The 21,254-nt window shown below is 46.4% G+C and overlaps 1 long non-coding RNA gene across 2 annotated transcripts; it reads right to left on the reverse strand.

The window, feature by feature from the left end:
* Nucleotides 1–5,564: 5,564 nt before the first annotated feature.
* LOC128407028 (uncharacterized) lies at nucleotides 5,565–17,416 on the reverse strand. Of its 2 annotated transcripts, none has more exons than XR_008328687.1 (4): nucleotides 16,971–17,416; nucleotides 15,785–15,876; nucleotides 14,561–14,652; nucleotides 5,565–6,303 (listed from the first exon to the last, which is right to left on the reverse strand). It is a non-coding gene; the product is annotated as an uncharacterized LOC128407028 (long non-coding RNA). The 2 variants fall into 2 exon arrangements; XR_008328688.1 differs by lacking the exon at nucleotides 5,565–6,303 and adding an exon at nucleotides 11,480–11,806.
* Nucleotides 17,417–21,254: the final 3,838 nt, after the last annotated feature.

The raw sequence follows: 21,254 nt of genomic DNA on the forward strand, positions 1-21,254 counted from the left end.
CTTCTGATCGGCAAGTCCTATGCTCTGTGGTTTAACCCACAGCGCCACCCACGTCCACGTTCCAGACAGTATATGCTGCCAAATGTTTGGCTTGCAGACACCTATTCTATGAGAGGGACAGTTGAATTCACTGAGAGATAAGCATACTGCGAAACATTCTTGCATGTGTTTTTTTTTAAACTCACCCATCAATGAACTGTTAGTCACTTTACTTACCTGCCCTTTTTCAAAAGCCAATGAAGAACACAACATTCAGAAGAGTTTCAGTAGGCTGCCACTCAAGCAGCATCTTGTTGTGAAAGCAACTCCAAGAAGTAGTCCAGTCCCTATATTCTTTTCTGAAACAATGAAGGGTACCCAGTCCTGTTGAATTCCATTTAATTGAATTGGTGCTGTCCAATACATATTTATATGATTTAGTGCTAAGGCTGAATGCCTGCTTTCGCTGATTCATGTTGCTAACATGCAAACAATTGAACAAAAGGTCAACAGCTATATTTAAAGCAGCAATCTAGCTTAAGAAGTCACAGGTACTCTTTGAAAAAGAAGGGAGGAAATAATCACCTTGTCGAAAAGTGACTGAAATTATGTAGTTGATTGATTAAGTATTAATTGTTTAATTTCTATACCACTGAATGCATTAAAAATATATCTAAGTGACGTAGCAACAACAGAAAACGGAAACAAAATATTACAAAAATACAGTTACATATATAAAGTTGAATAAAAAGTTATATTCATTTCCCTTGGAACACACCCTCCCTCAGCCGCATTATTCTTACCCAGGGTCCAAACAAACTCTCAGCTCACTCACAAAAGTATCACAATGAGAACAGTTCCTAGAAACGGTGGACATCACCCTGGCCTCTCTCTTAGACTTGCATTTGATGGACAGGTTCTGACATGGATGGTACTCCCTCAGGCTGCCCAAAGATGTCCCATTCAGCTTCACTCTCCACACTCCAAACCCTAGCAGGTTACCCGAGTTTCCCATGAGGTCCATCGGATGGGGAAAGGACTCCCTTCTACTCACACCCTCTATTCTTTCCTCCTCCTCCAGCTGCCTGAAACATACAGCTAATTTTGGGTGGAATCAAGTGGATTCTTAACTACTAGGTGACAAATAGTCAAGGCAGTGACAAGGAAAGGTTTAAAGATCTAGGGTATGTTTAGGCTGGAGACCAGAAGAGTAGGAAACATGACAGGACTCTTCAGATGCCCAATGTCAGGGGTCAGGGAATTGAACCCCCCACCCCTCAGTAGGCTGCCAGGAACAGATAGACCAGGAAAGCTCTCACCAAGTTATTTTATTCAATATTCACAGAGAGAGGCTAAGAAATGCTGCATCTTGGAGTAGTGGCGTTGCTCCGAGTAAACTCCACCCCCTTCTCTCTTCAATCGTCAACAGCACCACTCACCTTAGGGCCACTTAGGGCCATTTGCCTATGAGCCCTCTGTTCTCCTACTTTTAAGGCTCGCCAGGTGATGGGAGATGGTGATTCTGGAATGCTTTCTAGTGATAAATGTGTCAGCCATCTACTCTGACTCTGCTTCCCCCCTTCTTCCCCCAGTATTTCCCAACTCTGATCTTCATCTACCTCTGAGCTGTGACCTTCCTCAAACCACTGCTGTAAGTCTATACGGTCTTCCTCGTCTCTGGAAGGTTCAGGAGGGGGAAGCAGTCTCTATCATTCCTCCTCTGTCCAGTCCCCGACACCCAAAGGGCTGTTGCATAGAAAAGGGCAGATGCTTCTTGTCTGTTCCGCATGAGGACAAAATTATATCTAATGCAGTTAAATTATAAGAAGGCAGATTATATTTAAATGTTAGAATAACCTTCTGGATAGTAAAAGTAGTTTGGCAGCGGGACTAATTACCTAGAGCAGTGGTTCTCAAAGGGTGTGGTGTATCACACAGGCATGGCAGAATAGGATGGGGTGACAGGAAGAGTCAAGGACAATTAATATTTTATTTTGGGAATGACTCATGTTCTTATGTAGTTGCATTGTTTTATACTTCCTGGATGTCCCACGATTGTATTATAAGGTGGTTGTGTCTCATGTTATTAATCAAGCACTGCTGGGAATTGCTTCTTTTTGTTTTCAAATCCAATGTATTTCTTATCAATAAAATATTTGGCAAGCAAATTTTTATTCTGAAAGAATAAAAGTAGTTTGAGACCCACTGATCTAGTGGCATTCTATACATCCAGGTCCCGCAATCCGAATGCTGGTTATATGACTCTCCTCCCTGGAAGAGAGGGGAGTGGTTGTGGGTGGGAGCTCGAGCTCCGCCCCTGGCCGAGGGCCTTAGCCCCCGCCCCTCCTCACCTGGCTGGCGCCCACGCCCACCGGAGGCAGCCAACCAGGTGTCTCCGGGGGGCGTGTTTAGCAGCTTAATGCTGCGGCTCCAGCTCCGCCTCCTCCTCAGTCGTCGTCGTCCCGCAGCGAGTTATCAGCTAGGAGAGTCATCACAGAGAAGAGCCATGAGGTTTGGAGTCGGGGGGGGGGGTCTGGTTCCTTGCATGCCTTTTAACGTTAAGAGGCTTGTGTGCGCTCATTGCTTTACTGCTTTTAAAAACCCAGGCATCCAGGTTTGCCTTGCTGTGTCCTCTTTTCCGTGTAAAAACCTACATTTAACCTTCTATTTCCCCCCACTCCTGGTGCTTGATTTGTTTGTGCCCAGCACGTGCCCCCAGCGAGGTCTGAGTGTGAGTTCCGTCCGATGCCTGCTTGGCGGGAGGCCATGGCACGACCCTCGGTGACATCAGGGGGGAGCCTATAGTTGGATTAGCATCAACAGGCTCCACCTACTGGTGAATAAACCCACCTCCTGTAGTCATCCAATGCCTAAGCCAATACCTTTTCACTGCTGTAATCAATAAAGTTGTGGCCTTTTCTTGCCCATTAACCTTATATCACGTGTCCTTGTGTGTTTATTTCACATAGCGGGGGTCGGGCCCTCCATCCACAAACTTCCCTTATTCAAAGATGAATAATTTGCAGTCTAACCTCACTACACAAACATCTGATCCGAACTCCAACAGCAGTGGTGCTTCATCCCACTGGCTGTGCTGCCTAGAGTCCAGGGGTCCTTTACCTTTACCTTTTATGTTTGCAGGTGTGGTAGATCTGTAACAACACACCAAGCAGCTCAGCATATCTCCCACCTTGTGTCCTTCCACTGGTCAGGCTCTTTTACTGGTGAGCACTAAGATTATCGCACCACCAATTGAAGGAGAAGCACTGAGAATGAGACTGGACAACCAGTGGGATGTTGGTGTCTCCAGCCCAACTTGTTCCTCTCTGCTGTTGAAAGTACAGTACTCACTGCAACCTATTCATTTATTGTATTTTTAATATTATGTTGGAAGCCACCCAGAGTGAACACAAGCACAACTGGTACAGATTGGAAGCACCTGTAAAAAACCAAAATTTCTGCACATAGGAAGCTGCCTTGCCCTGAGCTAGGCAACTGATACATCTTGCTCAGTATTGTCTACACTGGCTGGCAGCTGCTTGCCAGGAGTTCAGACAGGAAACACTTCCAACACTACCTAGAGATGTTAATAATTGAACCTGGAACCTTCCTCATGCAAGACAGATGCTCTTCCACTGAGCATAGCCCCTCCCCTGCATACAAGTGTTTGCACACATGCCCGTTAGGCTTTATCCATCAGAGTTCTTGTTTACCTTTCTGGAGTAATTAAGCCAGTTCTGAAAAAATGATATTCTCTCATTGCTATGGTTCTGCCCTAATGTGATTCATTTTCTGTCTTCAGCCAAGAGCTCTCCTATGCCAAATCTCCAAAAAGTCCATTTTGTCTCCAAGACTGTGGCTTCAGATTACTTGAAGAACTTCTCTGGGAGTCATCTAATGCATTATGCAAAAGAAGCAAACACCGTTTCCCCCTCAAACAACACCTGTTTTAATGTGTGGACTTTTCGAATGGGTAGAAAACTTTAGAATATCTGTTTTAAATAAATGACTGTGCTCAGATCACCCACTCCCCCCCCTCTTCATTTACTAATCTAAAACCACAAGATTTCAACTATCTGAAATGAGCTGCTGCTTAGGCCAATTGGATACAACTTATTGGTTTGCTTTTGCTGTCAAATATACATAAAATATAAATCATAGCATCAATTTACTTAGGTTGCAACAGGCAAAAGAGTCATAAAATACAACTCAATCTAATCTAGTTGAAGTCAAATATGGGGGGGGGGGGTGCGAGAGTCAAGAAGAACCCAAAAGTTATAGTAAGCACAAGAATAACTTTGCATCTTTAAGAAAAGATTGTCTCACGTTTTAAGAAAATATTATATTATACTGCAAAATGATATTTCATACCCAACACAGCAGATTACTGAAGTAGAAAAATATTGACAAAATGGGGGGGGGGATAGCCAGTATTTGGTGTTGTTGTTCTAAAAGCAGGGATGAGTGATTTGTGGCCCTCCAAAGATTGTTGGATTCAGTGTTTTTCTTCTAGGGAAAAGGTGCCAGTTCTGCATATCCTTGAATACCCCAGGGGAAAAGCACTGGTTGGATTCCCATTACCGGCCCCAGCCAGAATGCTGTCATAAACATGCCCCGCCCACGAGACAAGGTGAGGAGACTGCCTCAGGCTGCAGGATTCATAGGGATCATAGATCTGGCCTCCAAGGAAGGCATCATCTGCAACTGCTGTGGTGGCAGCAACAGCTGCAGTGTGCTCCTTGGAGGTCAAATCTGCCTCCGCCTCTGCAACTCCCCAGCCCCTGTTGCTACCTCTATTGTGGCCTCTTGACAAATAGAAGATCCTGATGTAGATGGTCAATCACCCTTCTTCCCTAGCAAGAGGGATGCCATTTTGTGTTTTGCCTCAGGTGTCAAAGAGTCCTAGGCTAGCCCTAGTCACAAACTTGTATACCATTAAGAGAAATTCTGTTCCAAGGTTCTGTAAACAGCAATGACCGCTCCCCGCTTAAAACGGGGGGCGCCCTTTGCGTGGACGTGCGCAGCCCTAGATCTGGAGTGGCCCCATCAGCATAGGCTTGGCTTTGCCTTCCCTCAGGTGGGATACCTGGAGGTCCCTGCCTACCTCAGTCAGTTGTCCAATCCCACCTGGGGGAAGCGTTGCCAAGGAGACCAGGCCAAGTAGGGGGAAGGTAAACAGCAATAGATAAAAACTGTGTGGGCCTTGATGCAGGAGTAGAAATGGGTTGTGCAATTGATCTACCACGGTGGATATCATGTTTGAATTCTACTCATCCTCCAAAGATCTCCGGATAGCATGTATGGCAGGGATAGCCAACAAGGTGCCCACCAAATATTGTTGGATTCCAACTCCCATCTGTCCCAGCCAGCATGACCAATGGTCTGGGGTGATAACAGTTAGCATCCAAAATATTTGCTGGGCACTCTGTTGACTATGTTTGCTGTTGTGCTAATTTATATAACCGTTAATGCCAGTATAGGCTTCTAAGTGATTTAGAATATAAAACCAGTCACACAAATGTTAAAATATAAACATCCGTAATTAAAATACACACTAAAAACAATCCCATTAAGACATTTAAAGCTTATATCTGAGCTAGATTCAATACACCCTAGTTTCATAAGCTCTTCACAACAATTAACGGCTTCTCTTTATATGTATTAAAAAAGAAACCTCCAACCCAAGAAATTTCATTATATTTTAAAATATTAATCTGAAGCACAACTCTTGCTATGCAAAGGAAAATGAGTGCAGGGGGTGAAAAGGAAATGTTCTTTGGATATAGGGGCTAAAGTCGTGACAGTTGTGTAAATGATTACATTAAGCAAAAAGACTTTAAATAATAATATTGCTCAGTCAAAATTTATTCAAGCTATTGCTGCTCTGCACAGTTGGAGAATAATGAAAAGGTCTGGGTGCAAATCAGAAATCCTCAGATTTTTTCGCATGAAAGAGGAATAATTTATTTTAACATCTCTTCTAGGCAACTAATATTTTGAGAGCTTTTAACTCCTTGTGGGTGATTTTTCATTTAGTCTTGTTCGTTTTGCATCACTCATAAAAAGAGGACGTTGGCCCCTCTTCAGTCTCCTTTTTTGCTTAGTAATTCCATGCACTATCCATTCACGTAATCCATTCATTTTTAAATTGGTCTATTTCATACCATTTGTCAACTATAACAGCTTCAATGGCAAAGACATGTATTTTGGGTGCTTCATAGCATGTGTAGCAGCTCACACTTTATGCTGGACCCAATGAAACCAACAGCCCCCCAGAGATGTAGGGCTGCGTTCTGATCTTGCCAAGCTGAACCACCAAAGAATCTGCAATGAATTCCACACTGGCAATGGGAGATGAATTCTATTCAGTTTCCATTTAAAAAGGAATCTGTGTAATTCACACATTCTGAAATAATATTTAAAGCAACAGCCATCCTTCAAAGTTTGAACATCTTTGAATTTTGCAATACAGTTCTTCAGCCAAGTACCAAAATGCATATACTTGGGTAAAGCATGCAAAAAGTGCATATATTCATGTGGGAGGGATTACATTATATTATGGGGATTTGGGTTGCAAAAAATGTGTTATACAGAATTGCATTCGAATAATATTAGATATTAAACAATTTGCATACTAATGTAGAAATGGGGATAATTGAACTTAAGTTTGGGAAAATGGAAAATTTGGAGCAACAGAAATTAACTTATTCACCCACCCCTAGTCAATATAAATGTTATATATAAATGGCACCACATCACTGAAGGGCCAGCCATGAGCCCACACTTCTGATTCCACAGTATCAGTACACTTCGAATGACTAGGAGGCTTCTTTCGCTCCTGCTTAGCCAGTCATTGAAATCACTAGCAGTGGATCCCTCCTTAGGAAACAGCTACCGTATTTTTCGCACCATAGGGCGCACCGGACCATAGGGCGCACCCAGTTTTTTGGGGGGGAAATAAAGGGGGGAAAATTATTTTTCCCCCAGGTGCGGGGCTGGGGCGGGGGAAGCTTGAGCTTCCCCTGACCCCAGCCCCCAAACAGGCAGCTCTCTGCAAGCCGTGGGAGCGCTCCCACTGCTTGCTGAGAGGTCCGCGAAGCCTGGACGTGCTGAGCTCAGCGTGCGCAGGCTTCAGCATGCAGGCAAGTCTCCGCAAGCAGCGGGAGCCCAGCGCTGGGCTCCCGCTGCTTGCGGAGAGGTGTGCGAAGCCTGGAGAGCGTGAGGGGTCAGTGCGCACCGACCCCTCTCACTCTCCAGGCTTCAGCGAAAGCCTGCATTCGCACCAAAAATGAAGGGGAAATGTGTGTGTGTCCTATGGTGCGAAAAATACGGTAAGTGAAACAAGCATAGGAAGAGCTATGAGAGAGGGAAAGAGGCAGGATGATGCCTGTCTTGTTCGCTCGGCTTCTCTCTCTCAGAAGCCACACCTGGTGGCAGAAAAAGTCTTAAGTCTAAGGTCTAATGGAGGGGGAGATAGTAGGGAGGGAAGCTGCTGGGCAGGTGGGGGAGGGAGAGAGACCCTCCCCAAATGAAGGGAGGTGGGTGTGCAGCTGAGGTCCCTCTCCCCCCCCCCATTGCGAGCATTCCGAATGATCATCTTAATAGATGGTCCTCGTTGCGGGCAGGCCCTCAACCCAGTCCCCCCACCCTGGTGTGGATGGAGCCATTACCCTCACGCCAGGGTGGCACCATGATTACCCAGGGCTATTGCCCAATCAATCTGAATAGGTGATTGTGGGGGAAAGTATAAAAGTGGCAGCACGACATCTGCCAAGCACCTGCTTCGTGCTGCCGAACACAGAGCTCTGTCTGGATTGTTTCCGTGGAGCCTTTTACGGTTTGCTGTGGCCTTTCCATTTTGCATCGTCTTGAGCTGCCTTGAGTTGCTCGTTCCTTCCGAATACGGCTTCTGTCGGGCCTGACGCCTCTCCCGTTAATTCGCAGGTCCCTGGTGCGGTGTTTGTGACTTGGTCGGGGCCGTCATTTCTCCCGGTGATTCTGTGGCTCCCTTTTTCGGCTTTGCTTACGTTGCGCCTTCAATACAAGGTTTTAGGGTGTGGAGGTAAATTTTGTGGGGGCTAAATTTTTGCACCCCAAATTCACCATCAGATCACATAGCATGTCCATGGCTACAGCCTGCACCCCTAAAAATCATGCATCTACTGTTTCGTGGGGCCGCAATGGCGCAAAAACGTGGTTACAAAGCACGAATCCACATGGATTCTTCAAACTCACCATCAAATCACATTGGTGGCCACAGCATGAACCACAAAAATCATACATCCACTGTTTCATTCAGAATTTTTTTTTTTCTTGTTTTCCTCCTCTAAAAACTAGGTGCGTCTTATGGAGTGAAAAATACGGTAATTGACACCTTTATTATTGGTAGCAGGGTCATTTAATTTCTACTTCATCAGTCTTGTTGGCTGGTTTTACTTTTTTGTTACTTATTGGCTCTATTTGGTGGTTCACAATATTTAGTGTCCACTGCTGCGTCAATTCAGCATAAAAGAAAGAAATTAATTGTTTGCTTGTTGTTTCTTAGGGTCCAGCAGCATGCCTCCCAAGAAGAAAATGCCAGCCAAAGGTGCTTCTGCTGCAAAGAAGCACTCAATTAAAGGTATGGACACCCAGACAACTCAAAGTTTAAGAGCTTCCACATCCACAGGGCACACTGGGGTCCCTGATGGCCAGTATGGCCCATGACCCTGGCGCTTTGTCGTGTTTTGTCTCATGTTTTGGGATTTAGTAATAAATGATAACAGAGGGGCCCCCCTCCCCGTGACACGTGTGGCATGTGGACTCCATGGCACCCTAAGATACCCTCCTTAGCACCCACCAAGGCCCCCTGACCCTCCCATTTTTAAAAAGTTTCTCCGAAAATCTGTTAGTTTTTACAGAGCTGCAAGACCGCTTGTTTTGGCAGTTGAGGGTTTGGTATTATTTATTTATTTTGCCCTTTGTGAGAGACACTCTGGATCCTTTTAAATAAAGTGATCTGGACAAAATGGGTCAATTTGGAAACTTTTTTATTATACACACTTGCAAGTGGGGTAACCCAAGATCAGGAACATCTTCATCAGGAAAAACACATCTTATAAAGTTGCTTCACTGGCCACAAGTTCCTCCTTCCATGCCCACAAGAAGGGGCATACCAGTTTACAGAAGTAATGCGTCCGCCTCATTAACATTTTACCATTCCACTTCCCATGTTAATCAGAATACAACACAACACAACACAATACAAATACCTTTATTGGCATTTCAAGTTAAGACATTTCAAAATGGCATGAGAAATAAAGTCTTCTTCCTGTTTCCTGTTTCCGAGAGATTTGAATGGGGAAATCCTTTCGATTCTTCATGAATAAGAGGCAGTGGGGTGAGGGAGGCCAGGGCCACATCCACACCATTTAAAGCACTATGAAGCCGCTTTAAACACTCATGGCTTCTTCCCCCAAAGAATCTGGGAGCTATCGTTGGAAAAGGGTACCGAGAGTTGTTAGGAGACCCCCTGTTCCCTGGCAAGAAGGGAACCCTAACCCTACCCCTACCCCTGATGCTAACACTAACTCTCACCCTAACGCTAACCCTTAACCCTTAACTAGAGCTGCAATTCCCAGAGTTCCCTGGCAAGAAGGGAATTCTAACTCTAACCCTTAACCCTTAACTAGAGCTGCAATTCCCAGAGTTCCCTGGCAAGAAGGGAATTCTAACTCTAACCCTTAACCCTTAACTAGAGCTGCAATTTCCAGAGTTCCCTGGCAAGAAGGGGACCCTCCCCCTACCCCGATGCTAATCCTAACTCCAATCCTAACCCTGCCCCTAACTCGAGCTACAATTCCCAATGTCTTAACTTGAAATGCCAATAAAGGTATTTGTATTGTATTGTATTCTGATTAACATGGGAAGTGGAATGGTAAACTGTTAACGAGGCGGACGTGATACTTCTGTAAACTGGTACGCCCCTTCTTGTGGGTGTGGAAGGAGGGACTTGCGGCTGGACAAGATGTGTTTTTCCTGATGAAGATGTGCCTGATCTTGTGTTACCCCACTTGCAAGTGTGTATAATAAAAAGGTTTCCTAATTGACCCATTTTGTCCAGATCACTTTATTTAAAAGGATCCAGAGACCTGAAGTCAAAGGAACCAGTTTATGTCTCACAAAGGGCAAAATAAATAAATAATACCAAACCCTCAACTTCCAAAACAAGCGGTCTTGCAGTACTGTAAAAACTAACAGATTTTCGGGAAAACTTTTTAAAAATGGGAGAGTCAGGGGGCCTTGGTGGGTGCTAAGGAGGGTATCTTAGGGTGCCATGGAGTCCACATGCCACACGTGTCACAAGGGGGGGGCACAGTCATTATTTGTTTATTAATAAATGCTCCCCCCCGAGGCCTAGTTTCCCCAGCCCTGTCTATGGATGGTCTCCTGTGATGTCATGAACAGACATAGCAGCTGAGGGGAAAGAGGCAGTTTCTTATTCTAGAATTTCAAACACAGGAGGGCAGGAGGGGGACATTTTTCAGCCCAGGGGCTGCATTTTCCTCCACACAACACTAGTTCAACATACAAATGAACAGAGCAATGAAAGAAAGCCTTATCTTTGCACAGGAAGCTGTTCAAGGAATGACGTTCAGAGAGAAAGCACCAAACCCAATTAAACATATTAAGAAATAGCTTATCGAACCCCCTGAAATGCAGGGAACTCAGCTGAAATTTAGGAAACGTTCGTATTTCTGCATGTGTTTATAGTATCCATAATGCTATTCAGAATACTCAAAGGGGGGGGGCTCAACTGCACACCCACCTCCCTTCATTTTTTTGGGGGGGGGTCTCTTTCCCTCCCCCACCTGCCCAGCAGCTTCCCTGCCTGCTATCTCCCCTTCCATCATCCCACTGGCACTGCATCGTCCCCCAGCCCCCCCCCCAGCTTGCTGCACCCCAAGGCATTTTGCACTCACCTGAACCCTTGCAGGGAAAGGGACAGGGCACAATGGGAAAGGGTGGGGCAACCGGGCTGCTTAAACGACACCCCTTTTCCAACGGAAGCACCATGGGGGGTGGGCCCTTCGAGAGAGAACAACAGAACAGAACACAGAACAAAGAAGACGGAAGTGGCGCACAGTTACTTCTGTTCCCTCTCCTCCAAAGAATGGAATGTCAACACACAGAGCATGTGATCCAGTAGTCACACTCTGCAGCACAGGAGAAAATGAAACTGCTGATATCCAGCACCCCCTTCTCTGCTTCTCTTGAACTCTTTGACTGTAACCCTGTCCAATCTTTTTTCAAAGAGGGCCAGATTTGATGAAGTGAAGGGCCGTGAGGGCCGCCGAAACAGCCAACCCAAGTTGTTAACCTTTTTTTTAGTGTTGAATTTGTTGAGGGTTTGTTTTTTTAGGATTTTACCCCAGGAAATAAATAAACTGCCACAGGGGACGGATTAAACTGACCAGTGGGCTGGATTAGGCCCCCCAAATGGACTTTGGACATGCCTGATAAGCGCACGAACAAGATGTAGCGTGTGCACCATTTCATGTTTTACTGGAAAACTTTAGGTGACTGTTAAGTGGTAGGCAGGGCCTTGGGGGCAAATCCCCCCTTGAATCTGACTTATGACTTCAGCAGTGAGACTACAGAGTGACAGTGTCATCATAATTTCACCATGGCAACCAGCTGCTTCATTTCCACTTACTTGAAAGGCAGGTCATTGAGTATTTATTTTATTTATTTTTGTATGAAATATTTATTAAGTTTTCCATAACTGAACACGTGACCACTTTCTTTCCCTTGGAAATTGACTTGATGATCCACAGTTACCAAGCATCTAAGAATATAGAAAAGAGCATCCTGATCAGAGGTCAAGTGGGAACCTTGGCACCTCTTACTTAAGCTTTCAAGCTTTCAAGAAATATGTCTTCTTATGTCACAGATGGGTGATAGCAACCTCAATGAGCCTCCCCACGTAAACGTCAACTCTCTAAGCATTAATATAAATGCTGCCTCTTAGAAATAAAGATCTGCTCATGATCAGATCTCAAAACACAATTCCCTTCTTTTCTCTCCTATTTATTCTGGAGTAAGTCACAACTAAGCCCACTAAAGTTAATGACGCTTGACCAAGCGCTTATCAGGCATGTCCAAAGTCCGTTTTGGGGGCCTAATCCAGCCCACTGGTCAGTTTAATCCGGCACCTGTGGCAGTTTATTTATTTCCTGGGGTAAAATCCTAAAAAAAACAACCCTCAACAAATTCAACCCTAAAAAAACCTACCCCTACCCCTACCCCTAATCCTAACCTTGCAGTTTTTGCACAAGTCGGTTTAATCCGGCCGCTGTGGCAGTTTATTTACTGGGACTTCCAAGAGAGATCCTTGCAGCACTGCTGCACCCATGTCTACTTGGAAGTTACAAAAGCACCAAACCCAATGACCCAACTATGACTCCCAGATTCTTGGGGGGGGGGGGGGAGCCAGGTGGATGCCATGTGAACTCAGCGATGTGTCAAGTGATGGCGACATACTACCTCCAGGTTCAAAGGCGGCATATTTCTGTTCCTGAGAATCACGAGGGCTGTTGTGGTCAGATTCTGCTTGCAGTTTTTGCACAGGCATCTGTGAGAATGGGATGCTGAACTTGGGCCACTGGCCTGATCCAGGCAGCTTTCTTATGTTACAAAGGAAGACTTCCAAGAGAATACTTTTAATGTAGCACTCCAAGAAATGCTGCAAGTTTCAGAAAGTCACATAATGCACTCCAAAAACAGAAATTTTGAAACCATTTCAGCACTGTGTCATTTTTCTATTTTTCTGCATCTCTTATCTGAACTATGTACTTGCAGTTTCTTTGAGTAGGTTTTTTCCAATTTATTTTTATTTGGTAGCCATTTCTCCCTTTCCGAGGAAGGAACAAAAACATTTGAAGTTCTCAGTGTCCCTGACTTAAGGGTCTGACTCCTCTGCCCTGCCTACCAAGCGCTCACTGGCTGGTGTGCCTTTCACTGTCGGGAGATCAGAAGAAGACCGCTACATTGGCAGAAACCTAGGCAGCCACGAGACTGCTATTCAGACACAAGGATATTGTTTTAGTCATTTATTCTTATTTTTAATTACTTGGCACCACAGGCAGCTCTCTCAAAAAATGGCAAAGGCTACAATCCCACCTACATGGGAGGAAGCCCCACTGAATTCAGTAGGACTTACTTCCAAGTAGACATGGGTGCAGCAGTGCTGCAAGGATCTCTCTTGGAAGTCCCAGTAAATAAACAGCCACAGCGGCCGGATTAAACCGACTTGTGCAAAAACTGCAAGGTTAGGATAAGGGGTAGGATTAGGGGTAGGGTGGGGGTAGGGGTAGGGGTAGTGGTAGGGGTAGGGGTAGGTTTTTTTAGGGTTGAATTTGTTGAGGGTTGGTTTTTTTAGGATTTTACCCCAGGAAATAAATAAACTGCCACAGGGGCCGGATTAAACTGACCAGTGGGCTGGATTAGGCCCCCAAAATGGACGTTCAGCATCCCATTCTCACAGATGCCTGTGCAAAAACTGCAAGCAGAATCTGACCACAACAGCCCTCATGATTCTCAGGAACTGATATGTAGAAATATGCCGCCTTTGAACCTGGAGGTAGTATGTCGCCATCACTTGACACATCGCTGAGTTCACATGGCATCCACCTGGCTCCCCCCCACCCAAGAATCTGGGAGCCATAGTTTGGGTCATTGGGTTTGGTGCTTTTGTAACTGGATTTATAATGGGTTTTAGTCAAATACAATAAATGATTGATTGATTGATTGATTGATTGACTGATGAAAAAGTGTTTTTTTCCTGAGATGCTAACTTTCTCTCTGCATGTCATTCCTTCAACAGCTTCCTGTGCAAAGATAAGGCTTGCTTTCATTGCTCTGTACATTTGTGTGTTGGACTAGTGTTGTGTGGAGGGAAATGTAACTACTGGGCTGAAAAATGTCCCCCTCCTGCCCCTTTGGGTTTCCGGTGTGGCCTTCACAGATATTGGCACAACTTGTGTGTGTGTGTGTGTGTGTGTGTGTGTGTTTTGGCTGCTGAGCTGTGCTCACCATTGTGAGGGCTGAGGGAGTGATGGTGATGCCTCCCCAGCTGCTGCCATTGTCCGTGGGTTGATTGTGATGTGACAAAAATATTTGGCTGCTGAGCGGGTATAAATGTGGGCCAAGGAGCAAGCCTCAGCAGTTGCCCTCCCCAGAGAGAAATGGGCAGCTCAGTGGCACTCAGCCCAGGTGGTCTCCTGTCCCGTGGCGGCAAGCTGGCAAGCGGAAGGAGGCAATTGCCCGGTGCTGGGATGCTGTGGAGCAAGGAGAAGGCAAGTACAAAGATTACTTGCTGGTGGGATCGCTACTTGAAGCTGGTTGATGTCTGGCAATGGACCTGGCGAGGGTGCAGCTGGTGGATGGTTGTCAGAAGAGTTTGCATTCAGGCTAGTGGATGTTGTGAGGCTACGCTGGCCGAGATGGGTGCAAACTGGTTTGGAAGCCTTGTTTGTTAACAGGCAGCCAAACAGAGGAGGAATCTGGGGGGACGCTGTCGGGTGTTGGCCATCCCACTCACCTGTTTGCCTTTGCCTTACAGGGATGTCTGGAGCCGGTGAGGTTTTCCCCAAGTCCAGTCTTAAAAGTCATCAAGAGAACCGCAGGACATCCCTATTGACATCGGAGAAGTGAACGTGAAATACTGGCAGTGAGGAATGGGCAAGGCCTTGGCCATACTTGAGAGAAAGAGCTTTGAAGGGAGACTGCAGGCAGACATCTGCTGCATTGCAAGCGATGGGGCAGTGGGGAGAGAGAAGAAAATGAGGGAGGGAACATTAGGCCACATAGGCGCACCACTGGAACTGCTATGAAGTCACTTTAAACAGGCATGGCTTCCCCTCAGGGATTCTGGGAACTGTAGGTGGTTAAGGGGACGGAGACTTGTTACGGTGCTTAAGGATTAGGATTAGGGGTAGGATTAGGGGTAGGATTAGGGGTAGGATTAGGGGTAGGGGTAGGGGTAGGGTTCCCTTCTTGCCAGGGAACTCTGGGAATTGTAGCTCTAGTTAAGGGTTAGAGTTAGGGTTAGCGTCAGGGGCAGGGGTAGGGTTGGGGTTCCCTTGGCAGGGAACTCTGGGAATTGTAGCTGTAGATAGGGGGCAGGGTTAGGGTTCCCTTCTTGCCAGGGAACTCTGGGAATTGTAGCTCTAGTTAAGGCTTAAGGGTTAGCGTTAGGGTTAGAGTTAGGGTTAGCGTCAGGGGTAGGGGTGGGGGTGGGGGTAGGGGTAGGGGTAGAGGTAGGGTTCCCTTCTTGGCAGGGAACAGGGGGTCCCCTAACAACTCTCGGCACCCTTTTCCAACTATAGCTCCCAGAGTCTTTGGGGGTGTTTAAGCCATGAGTGTTTAAAGCGGCTTCATAGCGCGTTAAATGGTGTGGATGTGGCCGTGGCCTCCCTCACCCCATTGCCTCTTACTAATGAAGAATCGAAAGGATTAAGACACTCAGCCCAGGCGGTCTCCTGTCCCGTGGCGGCAAGCTGGCAAGTGGAAGGAGGCAATTCCCCGGCGCTGGGATGCTGTGGAGCAAGGAGAAGGCAAGTACAAAGATTACTTGCTGGTGGGAACGCTACTTGAAGGTGACTGACACTCAGCTCTGAAGCTGGTTGATGTCTGGCAATGGACCTGATGAGGCTATGCTGGCTGAGATAGGTGCAAACTGGTTTGGAAGCCTTGTTTGTTAACAGGCAGCCAAACAGAGGAGGAATCTGGGGGGACGCTGTCGAGTGTTGGCCATCCCACTCACCTGTTTGCCTTTGCCTTACAGGGATGTCTGGAGCCGGTGAGGTTTTCCCCAAGTCCAGTCTTAAAAGTCATCAAGAGAACCGCAGGACATCCCTATTGACATCGGAGAAGTGAACGTGAAATACTGGCAGTGAGGAATGGGCAAGGCCTTGGCCATACTTGAGAGAAAGAGCTTTGAAGGGAGACTGCAGGCAGACATCTGCTGCATTGCAAGCGATGGGGCAGTGGGGAGAGAGAAGAAAATGAGAGAGGGAACATTAGGCCACATTAGGTGCACCACTGGAACTGCTATGAAGTCACTTTAAACAGGCATGGCTTCCCCTCAGGGATTCTGGGAACTGTAGGTGGTTAAGGGGACGGAGACTTGTTACGGTGCATAAGTATTAGGATTAGGATTAGGGGTAGGATTAGGGGTAGGGTAGGGGTAGGGGTAGGGGTAGGGGTAGGGTTCCCATCTTGCCAGGGAACTCTGGGAATTGTAGCTCTAGTTAAGGGTTAAGGGTTAGAGTTAGGGTTAGCGTCAGGGGCAGGGGTAGGGTTGGGGTTCCCTTGGCAGGGAACTCTGGGAATTGTAGCTGTAGATAGGGGGCAGGGTTAGGGTTCCCTTTTTGCCAGGGAACTCTGGGAATTGTAGCTCTAGTTAGGGGGCAGGGTTAGGGTTCCCTTCTTGCCAGGGAACTCTGGGAATTGTAGCTCTAGTTAAGGCTTAAGGGTTAGCGTTAGGGTTAGAGTTAGGGTTAGCATCAGGGGTAGGGGTGGGGGTGGGGGTAGGGGTAGGGGCAGAGGTAGGGTTCCCTTCTTGGCAGGGAACAGGGGGTCCCCTAACAACTCTCGGCACCCTTTTCCAACTATAGCTCCCAGAGTCTTTGGGGGTGTTTAAGCCATGAGTGTTTAAAGCGGCTTCATAGCGCGTTAAAGGGTGTGGATGTGGCCGTGACCTCCCTCACCCCATTGCCTCTTATTAATGAAGAATCGAAAGGATTTCCCAATTCAAATCTCTCGGAAACAGGAAAGAGAAAGAAGAAAGACTTTGTATCTCAAGCTATTTTGGAAGGTCTTAACTTGAAATGCCAATAAAGGTATTTTTATTGTATTGTGTTGTATAGTGTTGTGATTAACATGGGAAGTAGGGTGGTAAAATACGTTTGTCTTTCTGCATGCGTTTATAGTAGGCATTTTGCACTCACCTGAACCCTTGCAGGGAAAGGGGCAGAGCACAATGGGAAGGGGTGGGGCAACCGGGCTGCTTAAACCACGCCCCTTTTCCAACGGAAGCACCATGGGGGGTGGGCCCTTCGAGAGAGAACAACAGAACAGAACACAGAACAAAGAAGACGGAAGTGGCGCACAGTTCCTTCTGTTCCCTCGCTTCCAAAGAATGGAATGTCAACACACAGAGCATGTGATCCAGTAGTCTCACACACTCTGCAACACGGGAGAGAATGAAACTCCGGACATCCAGCACCCGCTTCTCTGCTTCTCTTGAACTCTTTGACTGTAACCCTGTCCAATCTTTTTTCAAAGAGGGCCAGATTTGATGAAGTGAAGGGCCGTGAGGGCCGCCGAAACAGCCAACCCAAGTTGTTAACCTTTTTTTAGGGTTGAATTTGTTGAGGGTTTGTTTTTTTTAGGATTTTACCCCAGGAAATAAATAAACTGCCACAGGGGACGGATTAAACTGACCAGTGGGCTGGATTAGGTCCCCAAAATGGACTTTGGTCATGCCTGATAAGCGCACAAACAAGATGTAGCGTGTGCACCATTTCATGTTTTACTGGAAAACTTTAGGTGACTGTTAACTGGTAGGCTTGGCCTTGGGGGCAAATCCCCCCTTGAATCTGACTTATGACTTCAGCAGTGAGACTACAGAGTGACAGTGTCATCATAATTTCACCATGGCAACCAGCTGCTTCATTTCCACTTACTTGAAAGGCAGGTCATTGAGTATTTATTTTATTTATTTATTTTTGTATGAAATATTTATTAAGTTTTCCATAACTGAACACGTGACCACTTTCTTTCCCTTGGAAATTGACTTGATGATCCACAGTTACCAAGCATCTAAGAATATAGAAAAGAGCATCCTGATCAGAGGTCAAGTGGGAACCTTGGCACCTCTCACTCCTTAGCTTTCAAGCTTTCAAGAAATATGTCTTAACTTGAAATGCCAATAAAGGTATTTGCATTGTAACGTGTTGTATAGTGTTGTGATTAACATGGGAAGTGGAGTGGTAAAATACGTTTGTCTTTCTGCATGTGTTTATAGTATCCATATTGCTATTCAGAATACTCGCAATGGGGGGGGGCTCAGCTGCACACCCACCTCCCTTCATTTTTTGGGGGGGGTCTCTTTCCCTCCCCCACCTGCCCAGCAGCTTCCCTGCCTGCTGTCTCCCCTCCATCATCCCACTGGCACTGCATCCTCCCCCAGCTTGCTGCACCCCAAGGCGTTTTGCACTCACCTGCACCCTTGTGGGGAATGTGGCAAGGTACAATGGGAAGGGGCGGGGTGACTGGGCTACTTAAACAACACCCCTTTTCCAACAGTAGCAGCATGGGGGATGGGCCCTTCGAGAGAGAACAACAGAACAGAACACAGAACAAAGAAGACGGAAGTGGCGCACAGTTCCTTCTGTTCCCTCTCTTCCAAAGAACGGAATGTCAACACAGAAAGCATGTGATCCAGTAGTCTCACACACACTCTGCAGCACGGGAGAGAATGAAACTCCGGACATCCATCACCCCCTTCTCTGCTTCTCTTGAACTCTTTGACATTAACCCTTCAGTGGTGTCCAAACATTTTTCAAAGAGGGCCAGATTTGATGAAGTGAAGGGCCGTGAGGGCCAACCAAAGTTGTTAACTTTTCTTTAGAATTGAAGTTGTTGAGGCTTTTTAGGAATTTACGCCAGGAAATAAACTGCCATGGCGGCCGGATTAAACCAGCCGGCTGGCTAGATTAGGCCCCCGAAACGGACTTTGGACATGCCTGGTCTAAGTACTGTAGGGGAGGGGTCAAATGGGGCAGTTCTTGCATAGCCCCAGGGGCAGGGACCAATCTTTCACCTCTTCGTTACCTCCCCTCCTTTCACTCCCCTCCATTCTGTACATATGTGCCAACTCCTTTGGGCTGAGATGTCTTCCACCCTCTCAATATTATTTAGCAATGGGCTCAGCCTTCCCAATATTGAAGGGGCAGAGGAGGCCAAGCGAGTGTTGAGCCACATGTGGTGCAACATCAGTGGCAGGCTCCTCCTGAGTGTGAGAGAGGAGGAGCCACATAGATGACACGACACTGGGTCCCCCAGTCTTGGGCTGAAGCCAGTGCCTCCTACAAGAGATTATGTTGCATTGGACAAGGAAACAAGCCACGGCGTGATAGATTGAGTATAACACCAAAATTACTCAATAGGCTAGTAGGATGGACACTTGGCACCGCAAATGTCGCCTCCTAGGCACTGCATACTTGACCTCATAGGTGCCCCCACCAGGTCTAGGTTCTACCAGCCTCCATTGGCTGGAGTTATTAGGCACGGATGGGCGAGGGAATGTCAGCTACGAGCTAAATAGATGCCATAGTCTTAGCCTTCAAAAATGTTTTAAATGTAAAATATCTCTTTGTTCTCGTCAAAAGAATGCTTTTAATATGATAATAGTGACACCACTGCTCAATTTGCCTCTTTCCTGTTGAAAATTCCAACAGATCTGAATGCATCCTTTTTATTATACCTGTTAAAATGATTTATTGTAAGGAAATGAAATGTTAATGATTGGTATAAAGATGCAATTTTATGCAGGCATACAATAGTGTAATGTAGATATCTTCAAATGTCAACCAAGGAGTAGGGAACGGGAATAGATAGACATATGATAGATAATTGTTTGTTTCCCCCCTCCCCATTATTGTGAGCTGACAGAGTTTGTTTCTTTTGTTAAAAAAAAAAGTTTTACTGTTGAAATGTTATTTTTTTACAACTTTAAGGTGATGACTGATTAACACAAGCCTAAAATTGGTGCTGATTTTGTTTGTAAAGTTCAAACTTTGTTTGGCTGACTTTTGAAGTATGATGTTGCATCCCACGTTGAGGAACCTGAAAAACCTAGGTCTTCAAAGCCAATTGAAATGTAGCCAATGACAAAGTGTAGCACAGGCTGACTTGAGCCTGGTTTTATTCTATTAAAACTTTCTCCCAAAGGAGCCCAGGGTGGGAAACAACAAATACAACATCTAAAAAAATATTTTTAAAAAATTCCAATACAGATGCAAGCTAGGAGAGAGCCCTGCATAAAGGCTTGTTGGAGGAGGAAGGTCTTCAGTGGACGCCAGAAATACAAGCAGATATTTCTCCCATTTAATGGGAGGGAGCGCCAAAGGGTTGGAGCTGTGGCACAAAAAGCCTGGTTTGTGGTTCGAGGACCCGACCCCCGCGAAGTGAAATGAAGACACAAGGACAAGTGATATAAGGTTGATGGGCTAGAAAAAGGCCACAACTTTATTGATTACAGCAATGAAAAGGTATTGGCTTAGGCATTGGATCGAAACAAGTGGGTTTATTCACCAGTAGGTGGAGCCTGTTGATGCTAATCCAACTATAGGCTCACCCCTGCTGTCACCGAGGGTCGTGCCATGGCCTCCCGCCAAGCAGGCATCGGACAGAATACACGACCGCCAGATTCCTTTAACGGAATACCCCTAAAAATTGAAGGCATAGGCGATGGCCACACCTAGCACTTCGACACACAACACATTATTCCAATGCCTAACCTACCCACCAATACCACAAAAGTTGTGACGATTGCTACGAGGTAGGCGAAAAAACCAAAAAGCCTAATGCCAAATGGAAAAACTCCTACCAGGACCCCCGGGCAACCAGGGCGACCAACCTAAGGTCCATAGCAAGGCCAATGACCTAAGCCCTAACTAAAAGGGAGTGGAGGGTGGGTGACTTGCGATGGGACGACGATGAGGAATGAGGCCAGGGAGAGATGAGGAATGAGGCCAGGGAGAGGCTGGCACTGCAGCAAAAGGCTGCTGAACACGCCCCCTCCACGGCACCTGGTTGGGTGGCCATCGGGGGGGGGCGTGAGCGCCAGCCAGGTGAGCTGGAGGCAGGGGGCAACGCCCCCTGCTGGGCGGTGCTCGGGCTCCCGCCCACAACCACTCCCCTCTCTTTCAGGGAGGAGAGTCTTTCTATACTGTGCAGACTGGACTTCCTGATAAGATAGTACCTCCAGGAAGCCCCTCTACTGCACAGCATGGTGATCAATTGGGTATATAAAGAGTAAGACAATCTTTTAGGTATCCTGGTCTCAAACAGAAGAGGGCTCTGCCCACCAGTGCCAGCACCTTGAACTTAGCTCAGTAGTAAGAATCTAAAAAAGAATATATCTCTGAAAACATTCTGAGTCTGGGAATTCATTTTCAGTAACGTAACTGAACAGAGCTTACAGTGCTTCCACACAGAATTCTGTT

The sequence above is a fragment of the Podarcis raffonei genome, chromosome Z (assembly GCF_027172205.1).
Source record: "Podarcis raffonei isolate rPodRaf1 chromosome Z, rPodRaf1.pri, whole genome shotgun sequence".
NCBI classification, from domain to species: domain Eukaryota; kingdom Metazoa; phylum Chordata; class Lepidosauria; order Squamata; family Lacertidae; genus Podarcis; species Podarcis raffonei.